The 23,464-nt window shown below is 37.7% G+C and overlaps 1 long non-coding RNA gene across 1 annotated transcript; it reads right to left on the reverse strand.

Moving 5' to 3' along the window:
* Positions 1-4,839: 4,839 nt before the first annotated feature.
* LOC309495302 lies at positions 4,840-7,050 on the reverse strand. Its single transcript, XR_014204603.1, has 3 exons — positions 6,805-7,050; positions 6,061-6,095; positions 4,840-5,757 (listed from the first exon to the last, which is right to left on the reverse strand). It is a non-coding gene; the product is annotated as an uncharacterized lncRNA (long non-coding RNA).
* Positions 7,051-23,464: the final 16,414 nt, after the last annotated feature.

The raw sequence follows: 23,464 nt of genomic DNA on the forward strand, positions 1-23,464 counted from the left end.
CTTTGTGCGCTCTGTTTTGAAGCGTTTCTTATTATCATGGTTTTTCCTATATTTTTTATACCTAGCCTGCACAATACATTTAAAATAAGCATAATTTAATTGTATATTATATTGTATGCACTAAAGCTGGTGAAAACCTATCTCAGGTCCACAATGTCAGATGACAGATTAAGCAATTTAGGTGTTCTAAGTAGTGAGTCAAGGAGGGCAAAGGCCTTAAATCTAGATGAATTTGCTGATCTTTTTGCAAAAAAACACAAAAATCATAGAATGCAGTTAATGTGACTGATTCTGAATATGTAATGCAAATCTAAAAAATATAATGGAAATGCAAATACATTGTTGAATGATTGGTAATCATGGTATTTTGCTTGTTAATGCAACAATAAGGTCTAAACTGGCCCCTCTAACAGTACAACTGGCCCCAGCTTGGCCCATTTTGGACCAGTTGAAGGCGAGTGATTTGTGACTTGGAAATACCGCAATACAATGAGTTGCTGTAGTCTAAATGGGAAGTAATAAAAGCATGCACAGCCATCTCTAGTGTTTTGTCAGTTAGGAAGTGTTTAATTTTAGACAAAAGACTGAGCTGATAGAAACTAGATCCAATTACTGAATTACTGAAATTTGTTTGTCAAATTTTAAAGGCCCATCTAAAAGCACACGTGTAGATCTGAATGCAGATAAGCTCCTCAAATCGATGCTGGGGGTCTTAAAATGATCAGTGGGGCGAAAACTATCACCTCAGTTTTGTCTTCATTTAAAGAGAAAAAGTTTTGAGCAAGCCAAGATTTAACCTCATCTAAGCATAATGAAAGAGAAATTAATGAGAATTTAACAGTTAAAAAGATAATGCAAGAAGTCATTTTCAAACTAAAGTAATACACTACACACCTGTGTGCAAAATGTAAAATATTGTTAAATACAACTCTAACATTGTTTACAAACAAACCCTATAAACACTAAAAGGGCTGTATTATGCAAGCCAGGCCAGTAGTTCACTTTGTCAAAAAAAAAAAAAACCCCGGCAAACACGTAATACTCATGAACATGTGAACACGTGATGATAAGTACGTATGTGAACATGTTATATACTTGTGCATGACCTGCCTGATCTCATGAAAATGCATCACTATGGCACGCATTGTGTTTATCGTGCAATTTTTACGCGAAAATTTGTTTTTTACATGCATATGATACGCACTTTATTGAGTGTAATACACACACACCCTACAAAACTAATCCTAACCAAACATATAATACATATTACATATTACACACCACTACTAAACCTACCCTAAACCCACCCATGCCTATCATATGCACGTATAAATTGCACAATAAACACAATGTGTGCTATAGAGACGCATTTAGTGTGACCGGGTTGGAATGACGTAACAATTTCACAAATTCACGTTTATGTTGTTTACATGCAGATGGTAAAGGCATCGTTTTCAAAACGAGTGATAAAAGGCATAATATATAATATACTGTAAGACTGAAAATACTGGTTGAGGCCTGATTTATGGGACAAAGGGCCCGGCTGGCTAATTAACATTTGAACTCACAGAAGCACATGGACTAACAACAAAGAACCCACACAAGAGCATGGTTTAATGCGAATGTTTATCATTGACTGTTATGCTTTTGGTGTCATTTGAAATGTCTCAAAGTGAGTGGTGCAGATATCTCATATCCAGATAGATAAAATAAAAGGAAATAAGGTTTATAGAAGTTCATAGGAAACTGGTTTAGAGATAATGCCAGATAAGGCAACCCCCCTTCTGTGGGATAGAAGCCATTTGAGGGTGGTCTCACCCCATCCCCCTTCTCACCTGGTCAGAGGATAAAGGAAGGTGTTCTGGCTCTCTCTGGCGCTTCTTCTTGGCTGGTCACGAATGGAATAGGGAGTTGCTGTCTCTCTCTCGCTCTCTCGCTCTCTCGCTCTCTCTCTCTCTCTCTCTCTCTCTCTCTCTCTCTCTCTCTCTCTCTCTCCCTCTCTCTTTCTCTCTCTCTCTCTCTCTCTCTCAGGTCAAGCTGGGTAAGACTATTTGATGTAACCAATGTATAACCATGTTTTAGATATTTGAATTGATTGTGGAATTGATCTCTGATATCTGAAATATTAAATTGTTACATATGATTATTATAACTGATTTTGACATTGTTCATTTAATGGTTAAAGGAATAGTCAAACATTTGTTCACTTTTAGTGAGGCACAGATATTATTAAAACCTTTCATTTATGGAGTCAGATGAATTAACGAGTAAATACATATGATTAATGTATTGCAAATTTAACCAACCAATACTTTGCATGAGTGAGGACAGAACGCGTGACAACCTTCCCCGTGTATTGGCGAACCGGAGATTGGGCCAAATATAGCGGGCCTTACAAAATGGTGACCTCGGAAGTGATCTCAAAACAGATCAAAACAGTTTCACGAGAAATGTCCTTTTCAGCAAGTATTTGGGATTTTAAAATCAACAAGAGGTTTGAACATCTTCTCTTTCTTCCGCCGCGATGGTAAGTAAACTTTTTCTGCCCTTTATAGAAGTGTTGAAGAAATGTTTGCATTGTTTACGGGTCGGAATTAAAGCCCTTTGTTTAGAACGTGATGCGGTAACTTAGCTAGATGAAGAATGAAAAACCCTTGTGCATTAGATTTTAAAGATCTCCTTGTTTTGCCTAAGCAACAAGAAACCAAACATAAAGTATAGCATCTTCCAAATAATGAATAATCGATGAAGAGCTAAAAAAGTAAAGCCTAAAAGTTTTAAAATCAGGCGCATGTTTTCCGGCCATTGTTGAAACCAGCAACACTCGAAGAGAATGAGCAAACTAACAGAAAACAGAGAAAGAAAAATCTAAGTTTGTAAAAGATCGGAAAACACGTGATTTTATAAATAAAAAGGCAGATCGATGCATTGTTTATGAAAAGAAAGCCGTCAAGAAAACAGGATGATATGATTTACAAGCTAAAACTCAAATATCAAGGCTAATGCTAAGTGCTATTGTCAATGCTAAGCCATGCTGTGCCCAAGGCTAATGTTAAAGGCTAAAGCCATGCTGCGTCCAAACGCTTAAACCATGTTTTGTCTCACTGGCTGACTGGTAGGCCCAAAAGCCACATTGAAAACATTAATATCCTACACTAAACCTAAACTAATCTTGACAAACTCTATATTCCATTAAAATCTTAAACTTTGACACAGATGGAATTAAATTAAGTAATTCAATTTAATTTGGCTTATTTAAGTTCCTCTGAGAAGTAAACCCCTAAAGTATTTGATATGCTGGGATGGAGATAGATCTTTTTTAGAAAGAAGACTATCTAGTCAAAAATCTGGGAAAATTAACTGTAAGCCCATTATTGTGAAATCATGTGTATTGATCATGTCCTGTTTACATTATGGGCCGAAAAGGTTGAGCCTACACTGTACAAACTCAGTAGAAAAGGTCTTAACATGGATGTTATTGACAATGAAATTTTCACTTGGTGGAAAACAGTGGGTAGTAAACAGAAGAAATCAATCATGGTGAAATAATTGAGGCTTTAAACTTCATAAGTTATAAACGGCTAAATGAGTTAACAAAATTTCTATCTTCGCTTATGGATGCTAAATGTGAAGAAGTGCATTCTAAAAATGCAGAGGCACAAAAGTCTGAGGAAAAGATTCAAGATCTTCAAACACAGCTAGATAAATTACTAGCTGAGCTGTTAGCCCTGACTAAAAAGTGTAAAAATCACAAAGACACCATTGCAGATCTTAAGGCTAAGCTAAATGCTAAAAGCAAGTCTCCCAACAAGCTTAACAGTGATTGGGCTAAAAATGTACACTTCTTAGATGAGGCAGCCTGCTCTAATAATCTTGTATCTTTACAGGCAGATGAAGCATGTGATAAAGTTATGAAAAGAGTGCCTGTTTCTGCCCTTAAGGTGATACGGCACCCAAACGGCACAGAATCAACCATTCGGCGTCCTTTAACAGTAACTGAATGTAGCTTGTTTAAAGCAGAGATCAGACCATTCCCTTTGAAAGGGCCATTCGAACCATGGTGGAGACACATTGTTAGTCTAAAACATGCATTTCAGCTCGAACCAAAAGATATTTGGCAAATTGTTATCAGCTCAATTCCAGATGTTCTGAACTATATCCCACATGGAAAGAACCTATATAAACATATATGTTTTAATATATGTTTTTAATATATGTGACATATATAAAATTGGCCGTTTTCCTATATTATATGTACATATATGCACATATATGCACCTACATGTTCACCTATATATGCTCACCTATATGTTCACATATATATGCACCTATATGTTCACATATATGCACCTATATGTTTACCTACTATATATTAGTAAAATTATTAAAATCCATAGCTACTAGGCCTACACTGTAAAAAAAAAAAAAATCCCGTATACAAACGGTAAATCTCTGGCAGCAAAGTTTCCAGACGGATTCCGTTAAATTACAGCAAATAACCATTTCACAAAATTACAGGCAAAAACAGTGAAAATACAGAATTGACTTTACAGTCAAAATTTATTAAATTACAGTACATTACTGTTGATAATGGCTTATTAAACCGTGGAAAAATGGATAAATGATGTCAAATTACATTTAAAAAAAAACATTTAACTTTCAAGTTAAACTGTAAATTTAGGGTTTTATAAAGTTATTTTATAATAATGCTGTCTATCTACAGTAATTATCTTTTAATATATCGTTTTTCCTGTGTATAATAACTATGAAGTTATGTATAAAAATGCATTAAATACATAAATTCAAATACAAAGTTTGTATATTTACAGTTAAGGCATTTCCAATTTCACAACTTTGACCAATCTCTAATTAAGTACTTAATAATAGCAAATGTACAGTCAATTTCTGTTAAATTAATTAAACGTATAAGTACAAAATACCTGCACATTTACAGTATTACTCATTAAACAAACACTGAACATCAAGATATGTGAATGATAGGAAATACAATCTTAGTATATAATTTAGAACATGTAAAAATATCTACATTAAAAGGCAATTGCTGTATGCCTTTATACTCTAATATAACTTATTTTACACATTTACAATTACATTTTATCCAAAGTGACTAAAAAATTAAGAGAACAATAGAAGCAACAAGTGCAGTGACAAGTCCCAGTTAGTGTAGCACAGTATACAAGTTTATTTATTTATTATTAAAACAAAGATTTAGTATTATTGGGTCAAGTGTTTATGAAAAGATGGATCTTTAGCAGTTTCTTGAAAATGTGTTAAGTTGGGCAGGTCATCCCACCAGCAGGGACCAGTCCAGGTAAAGGTCAGTGAAAGTGGTTTTGTGTCTCTTTGGGATGATGGCACCACAAGGCGCCGTTCACTTGCAGAACACAAGCTTCTGGAGACACATAGATCTGAAGCAGTGAGTTTAGGTCTTGCTGCAGCATCTGGATCAGTTGCAGAGGTTTGACTGATGCTGGAAGGCCTGCCAGGAGAGCATTACAATAGTCCAGTCTGGATAGAACAAGAGCTTAGACAAGGAGTTGTGTGACTCCGACAGGAAGGGCCGGATCTTTCTGGTGTTGTATAAGGCAAATCAGCAGGATCGCATGGTTTGGCTGAAAGTGAAACCATAAGCAGTTTTGTCTTGGCAAGGTTGAATTGAAGGTGAAGGTCATTCATCCAGCAAGAATGTTCCATCAGGTAGGCTGAGATGCGAGCAGCAACCGTCAGATCCTCTGGCTGGAATTAAAGGTAGAGATATATGTCATTATAAGTGATAGGAAAACCCATGTTTCTAAATGACAAAGCCTAGTTACAATACAAAAAAATAATAATAATAGATGGGTGGAATCTAACACAATCATGGTCTTACTGAAGCAAAACCAAACCTTGTGCAGCTCCAGTGGCCTCACAAGGATCAAATGAATATTCACATGGGAAAATATAGTATAAAACAAATTAAATTTTCTGCCACTTTTAGTGCAATCATATGGAATCAGAAGACTCGGCCATTACAATATTTTAAATTACTTCTTCCCATACCTTGTTTGCCATGATCATTCTGCTTTCCACTTGACCTGAAATCACAAATATATATATATATATTTTTTTTTTTACAACTCAGTATTAGATTTGCATATGTCAGAATATGTTCCACTGGGACAATGCAAAACCTCAACTGACGTGTTGGCAAGCATGCAGCCAGAATATGGAATTTATCATGTGGTGTTCATATTCTAGCCTCATGTGTTTTCCTGTATCATCAACAGTACAGTATTTGCTGAATTCGTTTTCTTAACGGTCTTGATAACCACATTAACCCTTATGAAAATTAACTATGGTTTAACCAAAAAAAAAAAAAACCTTGGTAACGTTAGGCCTATTTGCAGTATAACTGTGGTTATTAAAAATGGTAATAAAAATCCGCCAAAAACGTGGTTACTATTTTTTAAGAGAAGAGTTTTCAGCTTCCAGACAGTGTTTAAAAATGTCCCGCCATTTAAGAGATTGATTTACTGACAGATACTATCGCGTATTAACAAAGATTTTATACACAATTAAACGGACTTTATGTATAACAAGTCTACGAAAGCTTGTTTTAGGTATTTTTTGAGGTGTGGGTTCAACTGATCTTTCTTAAAACAGATGGAAAATGTAAAGATGCATGCTACATTTTCAGTGTTTTGCCTCCAGCTCATCATTTAAAATGCTAATGTTAGCTTGAAAACTGTAACGTAAACTTAACACAAATGTAATATAAAATATCGTTCACATGCAGACTCTTACCTCAGCCGGTGATCGGTTGGCATGATGTCCGCTGTGACGAACCAGGCTCACTGAAAAGGGTGTTATTTCCGAAGAATCCAAACTGACAACAGCTAGGGCTCCTGCTCACGGCTGCTCTCGACGAACACGATTGCTTTGAATTATGAGGTGTCATATTGAACCCCTGTTAATCTCACAATCCACTTCAGGAGAGTAGACTGAATTCAAATCTCCCACTTGCACTTGATACAGATCCAAAGTCGACTGATCAGCTGACCGTTGTGGGCGGGAATAAACAGCGGAAACGTAATGGCGGCGAATTTGAATCTGCGTCATCGCGTGCGCGCGCGCGCACACACACACACACACACACACACACACACACACAAAGCCCTGAATGTGCAGCAACGGAGATTTAGAAAAATATTAATAAAATATACATGAAATTATGGGAGAATAAGACAATGAAATAATGATCAAAATGAGCATCTATTTGCAAGACAAGATTAAAAGACTATAGCCTAAAAACAATTCAATACAGGTCTACTGTAGCCTATGTAGGGTCGGCTGTATGTACAAATACTATTATTTAACCTTAAAAAAAACCTCACTTTAACCCCCACATGCTTAATAATCTGTAAGGACAACATATTGAATAGATGCAGATTTCTGCAGTTATACCTTCTTTTCTTTGTTTTCTAATTTCACAGAAAAAAATCTGTAAAATATTACTTTGTAAAAATACAGACAAGTTCCTTAAAAAACGTAAATTGATGTAAAACCAAAATACAAGCAATTACCTGTAAATTTAATAGTGGACCTTTAAATTACAGCAAATATCTGTAAAATAACAGGCATTCACTATAATGACAAAACGGTAAAATTCTGTTAAAAAAATACAGACCATTACCTGTAAAAGTACACTTTTTTTTACAGTGTAGGCAACATAAATAAAACCCCAAAATGTAGAAATTTACATTATTTATTTACTTAAGAACAATCAAATAGTACAAGAACAAAAATAAGACAAAAAACTGAACAGAATTTAAAAAAAAAAATTTATTTTGATCTTTTTGATCTCAGCTCCGTGAGCTTCGAATTGATAGATGTGCCTATCTGAGCTAGGCATCATGTATGACAGTTTCCAAAGTGAGATATGAGCTACAAAATGACCATCCTGCCATGAGCTATAGGAGACATATCTTGTATGTACATATAGGGCTTATATGTATATATAAAGAAGCAATACAGGAGACCTATATGGCCTGTATATGCACATATATGCACCTCAATTATGCCTATATGTGGCATATATACGCATATATGCAGCATATATATTATCATATATGTGCATATATGCTGTATATATGCAGCATATAAACTGCATATAAACTGCATATAGGTTTCATATATGCGCATATATCCTCATATAGATTCTTTCCATGTGGGATATAAGATACCACAGGTTTTGATGACAGGCACCATTGTGCAGTCAATGCATCAAAATGAGCCTGAGAGCGAAATCTTGAATAGACTAAAACAATGCCTTCGCGAGCTGCGTGGTCCTGTTGGATGGGAATTGATTTTCAATCGGAAACAGAGTACTGAAGAATCGTTTGAGACATATGCAGAAAATATGTTTGAATTTTTTGAGGAGTATTCTGGAATTGAGGGTGTTAACCACAACAATGTAATTCTCCTTGAATTCCTGCTTACAAATGCAGGGCCGCGTGTACAGCAATCACTCATGTGTGGTGCTTCTCCAGCACAAAACACATTCGAAGGTATAGTTAACTGGGCAACAAGAATTGAGTCACGGAAACAAATGCATGATGAGGTAGCTGTGTTAGAATGTCATGAAGATCCTCCATCTGCAGGAGAATTCAGAAAGCCACACTGTGGCAAACTGAAAAGATTCTGTAATTCCTGTCACAAAACAGGCCATACAGAGGAAAAGTGTTGGTCACTGGGCAGAGGCAGACCTCCACCCTATTTCATAAAATGCAGACAATCACAATCTAATGACAAAAACCAGCACTCTGCAAGTAACCAAAGCTCAAATGCATCTAAAACTCTTACTGACCTAACAACTTTGGATGCTCAAGGCCTTCAGCTTTTAGCGTCATTTGCTAGTCGGGTAGCAGTCCAATAGCAAATAGCTTAATAGTTTAACATCTAAATTCTGCATTTTCAAATTTGAAATTGTGCACTACACATCGTGCACATAGAACACAATTTGGTTGTTTGTGCTACCAACATGCACATAGGCTAATTTAAAGTTTATTCTTTAAACACAGGATTACTTTACTGTAAGTGTAGTTGAAACACTTAGGCAAAGGTGATATAGATGTTGTATTCTATTGTTTTGCTGTGGGTGTATTTGGAACACTTAGGTAAAAGGGTTGTAGATGTTGTATTCTAGGCCATGTGTCCTGTGTAAACTGAAGTAAACGTGTGTGTCTGTGCTGAATTCGATGGCTATAATGTGATTCACAATGAATTTGAAAATCAGAAACAGTGAACACATCTCATATTTAAGGCTTCAGAGAACTAAATATTTTTATGTTTGAATGTATTCTGAATTACTCTGAGATTTGTTTTATCCAAAATAGATTAACGGATTCGTATGTTTCCACAAGATTGTGTCAGAGATTGGCGACGGGACGGCTAATAGCTGATATCAGGAAGTGTGCGGGCGACTTGGATGAGAGGATGGGTTAGTCCGACTAGGATCAGCTTTACGCTGGTTGATTAACCTAGCTTGGACGCTTCCGATGACTTCTGTTCTAATTTAATAGTTTTGGAAAACGGTTGAATTAAGTTCCTGAAGGGCATCCAAGGGGGCTATTGTATATATTTTTGGTTGTTGCGCGTGTACGGCAAAATCCCTAGATATTTAGCCAACTGCCTCAGCTTCTGATCTTCGGGGCTGACCACTTGTGTCGTGCATCCTTGGGAAGGACTGCAAAGCGATATAGTTTCCTTATCTATAAACGGAAAAATATAAAGTAAGAGTAAATAGAAGAATCAAACATTATAATGGCCATTTAAAAAGACTAAATGAGAAGAAAAGGTATTTGAAACCTAGCAAAGGGAAAAAGAAAAACAGCGAATGTACATCTTATCAGCCCTGAGCCAAAAGGCCTTTTAATATTCAAATGTATTGACATGAGAACAAGTAGAGATTTGACCATGTGTTAAGTTGTTCCAGAGACCGAAAACAATATAATTTGACTTGTAATGTTAAAGAATATAATTATATTATAACTTGAATTATAATAAACATTATATTACACTCGCCGAGCAGGACAATAATTGGAGAAGTGTGACTTTCATCATTAAAATTGAATTTCTGAAACAGAATTTCATTTGTGTGCTACCCAGTGCCAAAAAGGGGCGGAGTATGCCTTTATTTTTCACCGTTAGAAAACACGGCTAGGAGTGTGGCACAGGTAATAGCACGCTAAATAATCCCTGACTGGGGTGCACCAACTGAATTGAATCTGATAAGATAAGTAAATTTACGAGGAGGGTGTGAAATGCTAAACAGCAGACAGAAGTACCACAGTTTTTTGCAGGTCAAAAAATATCTGCACAAATTAAAATGTGTGAATGCATTGCACATGCAGCAGACTGAAGGCTGAACTGAAAAAGCAGCTTCAGGTGTCACAACACACTGAGACAACAGCAACAATTCAGACGTGGTCAATGAAACTCGGTTTCATGTGACATCTGGAATTAAAATTGCCAACAAGTAAAAGAATTCTACACGTCTGAATTTAATGCTTTTGAAATATTGGAATTATCTGTGGTTCGCTCTCCTCTGTTTTCTGTCTCAGGCTTAGGCTACTTCTGCAAAATGGTGGAGCCCACCTGCAGCAAATCCAGGACAGCGGAATTGTTCGAACATAACCTGAGACTCGGGAGATGGGTGAAAAGACATTATAAAAGGCCTTTTCACACGTCACACTATTACATTACTGCATAAATATGGCCTCCCAGTTTAGAACTGGATCGAAATTTGCAACACAATTGTTATAGATTAGATTCCACCCATCTCCTAGACATGAACACTGAACACACCCCTCCATCACTATACCCTCACAGCATCATCACCTGGGGTAGATAGAGTCTATCCAGGGTGAACACTACACATCAGATGAAGATGTGTCATCTTCACACTAACAGATCCAGATAGCTTCACACACACAGGGTGGAGCTGATCTCATGATCATGGTCTAACAGAGACACAGAGAATAGCATACGCTATTCACAACAAACTGCTAACTAATGTAACACACATGAACAACTGAATGGCTACAGTCACAAATCAAGACAAATTCTAAGGCAGACCTGCCATTAAATTTCAAACTCTATGATTGTTGGTGGGAGTTGGAAGATCAGAGGGCCCCTGATTTCTCAACTTACCACTAATAACAGAAACATAATTAAAATGGATAAATCTGAAGTGAGACCAATTCAATCAAGTAAAACATTTTTACAATTCAAATCTGTCATCGACTGTGACTTAGCCAGATCAATACACACACTCTCAAACACACTCTCTCACAGACACACACACACACACACACACACACACACACACACACACACACACACACACACACACACACACACACACACACACACTCTCACAGACAAAAACACACTCTGACATTCTAAAAAAAAAATTTCTCACACAAAACCATTGATTGGTTTACACCGACCTCTTGCTGCATTTCTGAAACTTATTTTGATTTCTGCATTTTTTTCCTTTGAGTAATTCAGAAAAACATTTCTGAAACTTATTTTGATTTTAATTTTCTGAAACTTATTTTGATTTCTGCATTTTTTCCTTTGAGTAATTCAGAAAAACATTTCTGAAACTTATCTGCATATTTGTATATTGTCCATTTTACTTGCAACAATGTATTTGGACATCAATTCAATTGAATCTCTATGTTTGGTTACACCAAAATAGCACTGGTTGTTTTGTTAGAATGCCATTTATTTAAATGTTTCTAGAAACAGGGTAAGAGCTTGTAAGATCTTCCTTTGTCCTTCCTTGACCCTCTATAGGAGTACTATTGACGTGGTAATTAAAAATCAGGTAATTAATGAGACCAAACGTACCACTCACAATTGCTGACATGAACATGGTATTTTACATTGAACGAGACATGATTTTTCCTTATTGCATTATGCGTTCCTATGCATTTCCTTACGACTGTAAGTTCATATGTGCTCAATCGTGAAGCGGACATTTAAGATGCTTTTCAGGTGTCGCACACAAAGCAGTGTGGACCAAAGGAGAAGCCCTTCATCCACTGAGGTCTGCCCAGACAACCGTACCGCTGGAGGTGACAGGATTGGTCAAGAAGGGTCAGATCATCATCGTGGAGAAGGTGCCAGGGAAGCGGAAGTTTCTCCATGAAGGAATGACACGTCAACTGAACAAGTCACAAAAGGTCCAGATTGACTCTATGAACTTTGCTCACGTCACAGGATTACAGGAAGAGAACCTAAACGCATTCATCCACCTGCTGGACTCAAGCTGAAGCTCTGCAGGTGAACACCGCCCACTGAGCTTCTACAGATGCCAACATTGCAATGACAATTTTTGTGCTACATCTTCAAGGATTATAACAAACGTCTTACTGTGACCCCGTAAGTGTTCATCGGAATGTGACCCACGGGATCAAGGAGGGAAACTGTAAGACTGAAAATACTGGTTGAGGCCTGATTTATGGGACAAAAGGGCCCGGCTGGCTAATTAACATTTGAACTCACAGAAGCACATGGACTAACAACAAAGAACCCACACAAGAGCATGGTTTAATGCGAATGTTTATCATTGACTGTTATGCTTTTGGTGTCATTTGAAATGTCTCAAAGTGAGTGGTGCAGATATCTCATATCCAGATAGATAAAATAAAAGGAAATAAGGTTTATAGAAGTTCATAGGAAACTGGTTTAGAGATAATGCCAGATAAGGCAACCCCCCTTCTGTGGGATAGAAGCCATTTGAGGGTGGTCTCACCCCATCCCCCTTCTCACCTGGTCAGAGGATAAAGGAAGGTGTTCTGGCTCTCTCTGGCGCTTCTTCTTGGCTGGTCACGAATGGAATAGGGAGTTGCTGTCTCTCTCTCTCTCTCTCTCTCTCTCTCTCTCTCTCTCTCTCTCCTCTCTCTTTCTCTCTCTCTCTCTCTCTCTCTCAGGTCAAGCTGGGTAAGACTATTTGATGTAACCAATGTATAACCATGTTTTAGATATTTGAATTGATTGTGGAATTGATCTCTGATATCTGAAATATTAAATTGTTACATATGATTATTATAACTGATTTTGACATTGTTCATTTAATGGTTAAAGGAATAGTCAAACATTTGTTCACTTTTAGTGAGGCACAGATATTATTAAAACCTTTCATTTATGGAGTCAGATGAATTAACGAGTAAATTGTGACGATGTCGTCATAAATAAGCAATCAAATGTTTTAGATTTATCAGTCATCTTTCATCTGTAATATAATCCGAGTTCATTATCCATAAAAATCAAAACAATGTACAGTATATAGTATGTGAATCTGCAGTTGTCATAAGATAGCGACGAAGATGGTGACGTTTTGGGTCGAGCCCAGTTACCTTTATCTGGATGACGTGCGTCGCTCAAGGAAGTTGTAGGCAGCTGTCGGAAGCCAAGCCAGTGAGTGTACCTCGCGGAGCTCCGCTCGAAGACTCCCGCGATTTATTGTTTTATCCGTGGCAAAAGTGTATCGTCTGCGTTCTAATCGATCGCGCTCTGGATCTTTAAAAGGAAAGCATTGTATCCTCGTCATTGTGTGACTAGCGGATGGTCGTTGAGACGCTGCAGGGTTAACAGTACGAGTGAACCGTTCTAAAATCTGGGCGGAATTGACGGATTGGGAGCCTCCAGCCTGTATACTCATGTCTGGGAAGTTCCAGAAAAACGTGGACCAGACTATTAAAGGATAAAGGAGTCGTGAGTACACTAGGCCAGTTCTGGATGACTGTTTTCACGTGACTTGACTTTTGACTTTTTGACTGTTTTTTGATCGGGGAAATGTATTTATATATTTTTTTCCCTTACTGACTATGTGTACTATATGAACTAAACTGTTGGAATTACTGCTGATCTTGTGGCTTGAGCTAATTTTGTTTCTTTTTTGTAGCCTTTGTGGCGGGACAATTTCTGAACTAATTTTTGTTTTTCTTTTTTCTACTCAAACCAAACAGTTATTGTTGAGACCCTTGAAACTGTGTTGATATTTGTGAATATACATATTTGAATGAATTCTAGTTGTCTGTCATATTGAATGTAGTAGTGGTCTATTTAAGAGTGATTTTTATTGTGATTAAGCATTGATTACTGATGCTAATTATTTTCTCAATAAGTGAGGGGTTTTGTGAAAGAGTAACCAGACTGCACAAGACCTTTGTACGTTTTCGTAAACTGAACTAAATTAATGACAGAAATCCTGTCTGGCACCCCAGCATTAAAGAAAAAAACCCCCAAACAAAGAGTATGAGAAAACGTTACAAAATACATATGATTAATGTATTGCACATTTAACCAACCAATACTTTGCATGAGTTAGGACAGAACGCGTGACAACCTTCCCCGTGTATTGGCGAACCGGAGATTGGGCCAAATATAGCGGGCCTTACAATACTATATATATACATAATGAAGACAGACTTCACTGCCAGTTCACTTCACTGTTCACACACACACACACACACACACACACACACACACACACACACACACACACACACACACACACACACACACACACACACACACACACACACAGCTCCATTGCAGCCAAGTGCCCACTTGTATAGATAGACATCGTTCAGAGAGACCCCATTCGGCCAGTGTAGAGCGACATTGGTCTGTTAATAATATAGATATGTATGTGTGAGTGCAATGGCACATAACAATGGCAAGTAAATTGTTAGGGACTGCATAACCAAGCATAGAAAGTATCTATGAAGGCCTATATATAAATATATATAACTTATAGTTACAAAATAAAGACAGACTGTTCACACACACACACACACACACAGTTCCATTGCAGGCTATTGTGAGTCCACTGTTGTATAGGTAGAGATCGTTCAGAGTTGAGATTCCATCTTGGCATGTTTAATTATTTATTTATTTTTGCATATTTGAAGTTATATTATGAAAAAGGACATTAAAAGAAAATTGTGTATTTCATTTTTGTTTCTTCAAAATGACCAGATGCAGCAAGTCAACTCAAAAGTTTTGAATTAGATCTTAAAGAAAGGTCCACTGTTGGATGGTAACGACCGACATATGTTTGGTTGCATTTAAATTGAGCAATATTTCAAACACTGACTTTCTCTGTACATCAACATCCTAGAAACAAAGGAAACAGAAAAATAAGGACATGTCTATTGATTTTTTTTTTAAGAGTAGAAATTATGTTTTAATTAATAGGCAGCCAATACTATCAGTCGCATTATTAATATCTTAATATAATAATAATTACATTATAATTATGACATTTAGTTGCAGATCCCCTCTTGGCATGCTTTTTTTTATTAAAAAAAAAATGCAAATTTGAAGTTATATTATGAGAAATATAATATAATATAATATATATGGTAACCCTTTATAATAACTGCATCCTATTAATCATTAGTTAAGCATTGGTAAACAGATAAATCATAATTCATAAAGCAGACATTAATAAGCAGTTTATAAATACACCTTTAAACGCTGTATTATTGAGTTAGAAGCATATCTATAATGTGTTTAATAATTGTATTTTCATACTTTATTAATTATCAATTTATCATTTCTAAATGAAGTATAGCATTATTTACAAATCAGTTATTTAGGTGTTTACAGTGATTAATAAGATCACTTAGAAAGTGTGAGTAAATGTTGTAGATTCAGGGAGTTATAAAGCATTTAGTAGTGGTCAGTTCACTATTTTGCGAGCTCATCTAAAGTGAGGACTAGTTATGCTTTGTAAATAATTTATAAAGGAGATTTAAAGACTCAGTTATCTTCTAAACAGAAAAAGGAAACAAACACAACACAACACAGCGATAGAGAACATAGAAATATGAACAGCCTTTAAATCTCCTTTATAAATGCTTTACAAGGCATAACTAGTCCTCACTTTAGATGAGCTCACAAAAACTCGTTTTCAAAAGCTTGCATTGTCAGGCCCCCAAAATGGCATTTTCGTTGAAATGAACGGCCAAAACGTTTTCAGTTGAAAATGATGTCGTGTAAACAGACCCTAAAGCGTGTATTATTTATTGCACTGTAGTTTTGTTAACTGTTCATTTAAGTTGGCCTATTTACTATATATAGAGTTATATATACAGTTTTATTCTGGTTTACTGTGTTCACAGAAGCACTGCGGGTGCTTGATGTGTGAATCCTCATGTTCTGTTGTTTATGCTGCTATTTGTACATGTAAATCTAAATTTTTGAGGTATTTGAATCGGTCACAGACTATTATCTATTCTAAGTCCATTTAATTCTAATCTAACCTTCAAATCATGTCAGTTAACTGATGATGAGTGGTTAACAACCATCAGCTTTCAGTCAGAAAACAAAATGTTAAATGAACATCCCTACTTCATATATTTCAACTGAACCAACTAAAAGTGTTCAGTGCAGCAAGTCGACAAAACATTTTGAGATTGACCTCCAAAATCTTTACAGTGTGTTTGTGATGGCAAGAAATGTACAAAGCAGCCAAACACGTATCGTTCTTTACCATCCAACTGGGGACGCGAAGTTCATTTTGATTAATAAAATCATTATTCACTGTATAAAGTATGGTTTACGCTATACTAAATATAGGTCACTATATGACCTGAAATCATTACCTTAAAGAGCTATTTCTGTTTGATTAATCCTATAAACCCTAAAGGGACTGCATAACCAAGCATAGAAAGTATCTATGAAGAGAGAAAATAAGCGTTAAATAAGAAAAATAATATTATGAATGATAAAAGGCATAATATATAATATACTATATATACATAATGAAGACAGACTTCACTGCCAGTTCACCTCACTGTTCACACACACACACACACACACACACACACACACACACACACACACACACACACACACACACACACACACACACACACACACACACACACACACACACACACACACAGCTCCATTGCAGCCAAGTCCCCACTTGTATAGATAGACATCGTTCAGAGAGTCCCCACTCGGCCAGTGTAGAGCGACATTGGTCTGTTAGTAATATAGATATGTATGTGTGTGTGCAATGGCACATAACAATGGCAAGTAAATTTTTAGGGACTGCATAACCAAGCATAGAAAGTATCTATGAAGAGAGATCGTTAAATAAGAAAAATAATATTATGAATGATAAGAGGATATTCTCGCCTCTGCTTTTGAACTGTTGCTGTCGGGCCGTCTGTATTTTTTACCCCGTTGTAGATTTAAATGGTCTTTCCTCAAGCAATTAAATTTTTTGATAACTGATGATGTTCGTCATTCTTTTTTCTTTTTCTTAATTTTTTTAACTATGCATATTCTGATCTCTGGTGCCTAGGCATATATATATATATATATATATATATATATATGTCACGGTGTGGGTTTTGTGTCTTGTTCCTTGTTCTTGTCTGTCATGTGATCCTGCCATGTGTCTTGTCCTATGTTCAGCTGTTCCCCGTTATGTTGATTAGTCTTCCCAGGTGTTTCAGTTTACCACGCCCCCTTGTTATCTTGTTTAGCTTGTGTTCCCTTGTATTTAAGCCCTCATGTTTGCCCTGTGTCTTTGTCTAGTATTGAATGTTTCTAGTTGTGTTTATGCTGTGTCCAGGTTCTTGTTTTGAGTTACTAGTTTACAGTCTTTATGTTTGATTATGTTTATTATAATTAAAGTTGCATTTGGGTTCGCTCCATCTTGCCTCCAGAGGATTCATTCGTTACAGAATACTAGACCAAAACATGGACCCAGTAACTAAACTCTGCTCCATCTTCCAGGATGGCCGCCCCATAGAGGACTATGTGGGTGAGTTTGTGGCTTGTTGCCACCGGGCCCCGCTGGACGACAGGGAACTCCAAGATTGTTTTTGGATGGGACTGGATCAGGACGTGAGTCTTTATCTACCTGAGGTTGACCCCAGATGGACTCTGGCTCAATACATAGATTTTGTTTTGCTATTTTGTGGGTCTCCCTTCACAGTGGGCGAAGCTGAGCCCGCTCTTCCCGTTTGCCCTGCCAAGTCCGTTCACCATGTCAGCCTAGCCAAACCCACTCAGCCCGTCAGCCCTGTCAAGCCTGGTAAACCAGAGCCCCGTAACCGCCCTGGATTAGACGCTGGGATCATCTGGCCCCGAGCCCGCAAGCTGGTGTCAAATAGCGCCGATCTGTCGTCTAAAATGTTCGACCCAGCCCTTATGTCTGTCAGGGGGGCCTTCAAGGATGCTACTCCAGCCGAGCCAGAGCCTGTCGTCTGCCCCGCCGATACAGAGACTGTTCACGTCACGTCTGCCGATCCAGAGACTGTTCACGCCAGTCCAGCCGAGCCTGCACTTCACGCCAGTCCAGCCGAGCCTGCACTTCACGCCAGTCCAGCCGAGCCTGCACTTCACGCCAGTCCAGCCGAGCCTGCACTTCACGCCAGTCCAGCCGAGCCTGCACTTCACGCCAGTCCAGCCGAGCCTGAGACTGTGAGCGTCATGCCCGCCGAGCCTGAGACTGTGAGCGTCATGCCCGCCGAGCCTGAGACTGTGAGCGTCATGCCCGCCGAGACTGAGAGCGTCATGCCCGCCGAGCCTGAGACTGTGATGGTTCCGTCCAGTCCAGAGCTTCCTTCGCCGCTGGTTCCGTCCAGCCCAGAGCTTCCTTCGCCGCTGGTCTCGTCCAGTCCAGAGCTTCCTTCGCCGCTGGTTCCGTCCAGCTCAGAGCCCTCTTCGCCGCTGGTCCCGTCCAGCACCGAGCCTTCACCGCTGGTCCCGTCCAGCTCAGAGCCCTCTTCGCCGCTGGTTCCGTCCAGCTCAGAGCCCTCTTCGCCGCTGGTTCCGTCCAGCTCAGAGCCCTCTTCGCCGCTGGTTCCGTCCAGCTCAGAGCCCTCTTCGCCGCTGGTTCCGTCCAGATCAGAGCCCTCTTCGCCGCTGGTCCTGCCCAGCACAAAGCCCTCGCCGCTGATCCTGCCCAGCACAAAGCCCTCACCGCTGGATCTGCCCAGCACAAAGCCCTCACCGCTGGTTCTGCCCAGCACCGAGCCCTCATCGCTGGTTCTGCCCAGCACCGAGCCCTCATCGCTGGATCTGCCCAGCACCGAGCCCTCATCGCTGCCCAGCACCGAGCCCGAGAAGGGTCTTCTCCGCCGTGGCCACCTGAAGGGTCCTCACCGCCGTGGCCGCCCGAAGGGTCTTCTCCGCCGTGGCCGCCCGAAGGGTCTTCTCCGCCGTGGCCGCCCGAAGGGTCTTCTCCGCCGTGGCCGCCCGAAGGGTCGTCTGCAGTTCCTGCTCCGCCCCGGTCGCCCGAAGGGTCGTCTGCAGTTCCTGCTCCGCCCCGGTCGCCCACGCTTCACGACCCAGGTCTGCCATTATTATGCCCTGGTCCCATTCCCCTGCATGGACCTGGCCCCCCATCCCTCCCCCAAGACCGCCTCCGCTTCACCGCCCACCTGAACTATTGTTTTTTGTTTGTTTTTTATGGGCGTCGGGAGCCACCCATAGGGGAGGGGCTATGTCACGGTGTGGGTTTTGTGTCTTGTTCCTTGTTCTTGTCTGTCATGTGATCCTGCCATGTGTCTTGTCCTATGTTCAGCTGTTCCCCGTTATGTTGATTAGTCTTCCCAGGTGTTTCAGTTTACCACGCCCCCTTGTTATCTTGTTTAGCTTGTGTTCCCTTGTATTTAAGCCCTCATGTTTGCCCTGTGTCTTTGTCTAGTATTGAATGTTTCTAGTTGTGTTTATGCTGTGTCCAGGTTCTTGTTTTGAGTTACTAGTTTACAGTCTTTATGTTTGATTATGTTTATTATAATTAAAGTTGCATTTGGGTCCGTTCCATCTTGCCTCCAGAGGATTCATTCGTTACAATATATATATATATATATATATATATATATATATATATATATATATATATATATATATATATATATATATATATATATATATATATATATATATATCACACACACAAAGTTCCATTGCAGGCTATTGTGAGTCCCCACTTGTTGTATAGGTAGAGATCGTTCAGAGTTGAGATTCAATCTTGGCATGTTTAATTTTATTTATTTTTTATTTTATTTTTTTTTTGCATATTTGAAGTTATATTATGAAAAAAGACCTTAAAAGAAAATTGTGTATTTCATTTTTGTTTCTTCAAAATGACCAGATGCAGCAAGTCAACTCAAAAGTTTTGAATTAGATCTTCAAGAAAGGTCCACTGTTGGATGGTAACGAATGACATATGTTTGGTTGCATTTAAATTGAGCAATATTTCAAACACTGACTATCTCTGTACATCAACATCCTAGAAACAAAGGAAACAGAAAAATAAGGACATGTCTATTGTTTTTTTTTTAAGAGTAGAAATTATGTTGTAATTAATAGGCCACAACAGAGAATGAATTTCTTAAAGCAATAACTTTGCTGTAATGTCCACAACATAAAGCTTCTGATGTTTTATAGTGCTTTCATTGAAAGTGTTATGATATTCTGTATTATTTGTTGGTATGGAACTGCTACTGAGGTACAGAAGAAATTATTAAGAATAGTAGTAACAAGTAAATTGTTAGGGACTGCATAACCAAGCATAGAATGTATCTATGAAGAGAGAGCGTTAAATAAGAAAAATAATATTATGAATGATAAGAGGATATTCTCGCCTCTGCTTTTGAACTGTTGCCGACGGCCGTCTGTATTTTTTACCCCGTTGTAGATTTAAATGGTCTTTCCTAAAAAAAATCTTATTTTTTAATTTTTGATAACTGATGGGTTACATAATGAAGGCAGACTTCACTGCCAGTTCACTTCACTGTTCACACACAAAAAAAATGCATATTTGAAGTTATATTATGAAAAAGAGCTTAAAAGAAAATTTTGTATGTCATTTTTGTTTCTTCAAAATGACCAGAAACTCTAGTCCCCTCTTGGCCAGTGTAGAGCGATAGTCCCCTGTTAGTAATATAGAGTGTGTGTGTGTGTGTGTGTGTGTGTGTGTGTGTGTGTGTGTGTGTGTGTGTGTGTGTGTGTGTGTGTGTGTGTTTTTTACTAAATAGCGCATTCTGACTGTTTTTAAACTTATACATAATTCTTGAATTGAAAAAAATGAATAAAATGGGTTTAGTTCTGATATTTGTATAATTTTATCTAGAAATAAATGGTGTATAATACATTTTTTAGAAGATATGATGCTTTTAGTGTTTACTTTTTTGACATGACTTTAATCCCTCGCCATAGCAAAACAATTTGAGATATTCAATAGCCATTCACAATTTAGCTTCTTTAACCCTCTGATGGTCTTTATTTATGTCTACACTCGTGTTTATTGGGGTCTCCAGAGACCCCAGACAATAACATTTAATTTTGTAACAAGATAATAGTTTTTTTTTTTTTTACAAATGTAATTTTATTCTGTTTGTTAATGTTTTTACTCAACATTTGTGCAGTTTTTGGAGAATTTATGATATCTTTTAAATTTCTATAAATAAATAAATAAATATTTATTTAAATAAGCTTTTTACAAAAAAACAGCATTTGATGTAAAATTCACTTTATAAAAGACCCAGATTTCTAACTTTCATTCATGGGGATAACATGGATCATTTTAAATGGTTTAATGTAACATTTATGCCTTTTTTTTGGAAAATGCAGTAAAAAAAATAAATAAAAATCACTTTAACCACTAGATGGCCATAGAGCTCCACTATATGCTATTTGCTATTTGACTACCTGAAAGATATCTTTTCACAAGTTGGATTCAGTTGGATTCATATCTAAATATTATAAAATCACAATTATAACAAAAATAAAATATTTTTGTCAAAGTTTAGCATTTTTTTTTACTGAACAAAATAATTTAGCATTGTGGATGTTTTTTGCATTGGTGGAAGTGTGCCACTTTATTTGTGCCATTTCTGTCGATGTGTTCTGCGTTGTTTCTGATTTTGATGATGAATTTTGTCCATTTTGATTGCGGGGTCTCCAGAGACCCCAAAGACCACGAGTGTCACAATTTTTGTCACGCTAACATAAAAACAGATATCATTCCAATTTAATTTTTTTTTTGTAGATCTAGAAAGTGTGGAGAGCCGTAGAAGGTTTCATACCATTTGGACAAAGGGAATTTTTTTTTTTATTTGAGCAAAAGTCATTTGGGGTCAAAAAGACCCCGTAAACCATCAGAGGGTTAATGCATTTTCATCATTTTGAAAAAGTTTGGTGGGAATTAAATAAACCACTTAAGAGGAGTGGGTAAAAAATCAGAGGCTGATTTTGCCAAAAATCCACATTCAGACCAAAATATCTGACTTCCTGTTGATCAGAGCTAATGACTGTTTTTTTTTTTTTTAATGGTAGTATTATTTTATAGAAAAATGTATAATTCTGATGAGAATGAAGTTAGTGTTGATTAAAATTTTAAGGAAAACATATATATTGATCTAATATATATAGCACATTAATTTAATAAATTCATTCAGCTTGAATCACCAAACATACAATATTAATTTTATTTAAAGCAAACAATACATTTAAAAGATATGTTCTATGCATATTTTGTTATTTTAAAAATATCCATAAAGTGCTATGCAAAAAGACAAGACCTTAGATATTTCTTTATCCTTTTAATGCAGGACTAATTTTAAACAAACTAAGTGCACAGCTGCATGGTCATTCATGACGGTGCGCGTCCACGGCGAGGAGCGAGCAGAACAAAGCGAACGTTTTTTAGTTCATTACTTCCATAGCAAATAATGGAAAACCCTCGCCCTGCTCCGAAGCATTATCAATGTCGGTGCGGACGGGAGTATTTTACTTTCATATTAGCGATTTAAAAGCCCTCGCCGGTGTCACACATCGATTAACCGGTGGGAAAATATCCTCAGTCACATACCTAATATATATTTATATATATACATATACATATAATTTTTATATATAAATATTTTATATACAAAAAAGCAAGGCCTTAGAGAATTATTTATCATTTAATGCAGAACAAATGAATGAAATAGTTAAGCTCTTTTCACTGTAACAGACAGACAGCCACACACACACAAACACAGAGAGAGTGAGACCCCCTCCTCCTCCTCGCCACACACACACAGACACCCCCCTCCCCTCCCCTCCCCACACAGACACACACACACACACAGAATGGCAGAGGGCACTCTCTCTGTCAGAGAAAATCCACATTCAAACCAAAATATCTGACTTCCTGTTGATCCGAGCTAATGACTGTAAATTAGAAAGTTGTCCGGCTCGACGAGAACAATATATGTGCCGAGTTTTGTAACTGTAAGTAAAGCGGACTAAGTTATAACACACATTTTGTTTCTCTTTTATCGCCATAAATTCATTTCCTCGCCACGGCCAAACCGTTCGAGATATCAAAAATCCGCTGGCAATTTATCATCCTCAATGTCTTGACTTCATG

This window comes from Leuciscus leuciscus (assembly GCF_965113295.1).
Source record: "Leuciscus leuciscus genome assembly, chromosome: 3".
Taxonomy (NCBI): Eukaryota; Metazoa; Chordata; class Actinopteri; order Cypriniformes; family Leuciscidae; genus Leuciscus; species Leuciscus leuciscus.